General features: G+C 41.8%; 1 pseudogene; it reads right to left on the bottom strand.

The window, feature by feature from the left end:
• LOC102849489 overlaps positions 1 to 524 on the bottom strand; it is a 4550-nt pseudogene extending 4026 nt beyond the window's left edge.
• Between the last annotated feature and the right edge of the window lie 1326 nt (positions 525 to 1850).

The following is a 1850-nucleotide window of genomic DNA, read 5'->3' as shown; positions in this document are numbered from 1 at the left end:
AAACTTGGATCTTGCCTTTTCCACCTTCTGAATTGGGAAGCTTGATATTGTCTATGGTGACCTCCTGAGGAAGGCTGGCATCCTCATCCTCTGATTCCGAGCTCTTCTCTGAGCAATCCTCGGTCTCTTCTGAACTGTCCTCTTCCTTTGAGTCAGACGGGTTCATCTCAAACAAGGCCACATCCATTTGTCTAATTTTTTCAAGAGTCCCATCAACGTTTTCAATATCAAACCGGCCTGGGGGGTGCAGCTGCCATTTCTTTTCTTAACTCTTCATTTGCTTGGGCCATCTGCAGAAGAAAGGTCCGTACTTGGTCCAACAAAGGACTCCGCTCTATCCGAACTGTCTGCAGTGTAGAATCCTTTCTGGAATTCGGTTTGGAGTAGATGAGCAACTTGTCCCATATCCCTCCAAGGCCGCCGCTCCCCGCCGTCAGCAGCTCTCCGGACACCGACACCCCCGAGCGGGCCGCGCTGGAAGGGGTCGAGCTCCGGCCGGACAGAGGTTTACCTTGCACCTCCATGCTTCTTGCAGCCTTTGCGTGCGAACTGAGCTTTTCCTGTCTTTTTAATGACAGTCTGCTTTCTTCATGGATAAACATGTTATCTCCTTATGTGAGCAAGTAGTCACTCTGTACTTGCCACTCAAATGTGCTGGCATTCCTGAGCAGCTATATATTGAAATGTGTTTCCAGCAGGACCATTTACTGAAATCACACTAGGAAGATCAAGTAGGTGGGTGACTTTTATTTTTTTCTGAAAGGAAAACCTAATTAAGCGTTGACAAGTTTTAAGTACCCATCAACCATAACTGAATATTTTGATGAACAATTTTTTAGATAAATCCCGATGAAAGGGAGAAAAATGTAGATTTTTCACATTTTCATGGAAATCTAGTGAGGTTAAACCCTTGCAAATATTTCCCGTAATGCTTTAAACCTAAAATATTGTCTAAAGTTGTCTTAAAACAGTTGTTTAATTTTAGAACTCTGTCCTCAACATTGTATTTTTTATTAATGGTTTACAATTTATTTATTAATTTTAATGAAAATTTACAAAGACTTTGGATTTCCATTTACTCACTGTTGCATCCCCCCAACCTCCCCTCCAGTTTCATCTTCTCTTTGAAAAGTAAAATACTTTCATTGTTATACAATCCCTTCCCCAAGTCCACTCCACTATGCAGCCTTTGCTCTGGACTCCTGTCATGACAATAATACCAAATCACATACCCCCTTTAAACAGTTCCCTTCCTCATCTGTTTCAATGCAGTAAACATAATTTATCCCATCTTTCTCAGTCTCCCCCCAAGCCCAATGTCAGTCCCATTTTACAACAGTCGCACTATGCAGTATTTGTCCTTTTGTGACTGAGATATTTCACTCAGCATAATGTCTTCCAGGGTCACCCATTTTGTATAATATTGCATGAGTTCCTTGTTTTTCAGTGAAGTGTACTATTCCATTGTGTGAATATACCACAGCTTCTCTATCCATTCATTTGTTGATGGGCACTTAGGTTGTTTCCAACTCTTTGCTATTGTGAACAAAGCCGCGATAAACATAGGTGTGCATATATCTGTTTGGGTGATGGTTATGGTTTCTTTGGGGTATATTCCCAGTAGTGAATTGCTGGGTCAAAAGGTATTCCTTTTTGCAACTTTTTGAGAAAGCACCATACTGCCTTCCATAGTGGTTGCACCATATTACACTCCTACCAATACTGAATAAAGGTTCCAGTTTCTCCACAACCTCACCAGCATGTGTTGTTCGCTCTTCTGTTAAATTTTGCTATTCTAACTGGGATGGAGACTAAGGTGCGTCTGATACAGGCCATGGTCTTTGCAATCA

Source organism: Elephantulus edwardii, unplaced genomic scaffold (genome assembly GCF_000299155.1).
Source record: "Elephantulus edwardii isolate Elephantulus edwardi_28Jun2011 unplaced genomic scaffold, EleEdw1.0 scaffold00473, whole genome shotgun sequence".
Taxonomy (NCBI): Eukaryota; Metazoa; Chordata; class Mammalia; order Macroscelidea; family Macroscelididae; genus Elephantulus; species Elephantulus edwardii.
The sequence above is the reverse complement of the archived record's forward strand: the minus strand, read 5'-3'. Positions and strand labels throughout refer to the sequence as shown.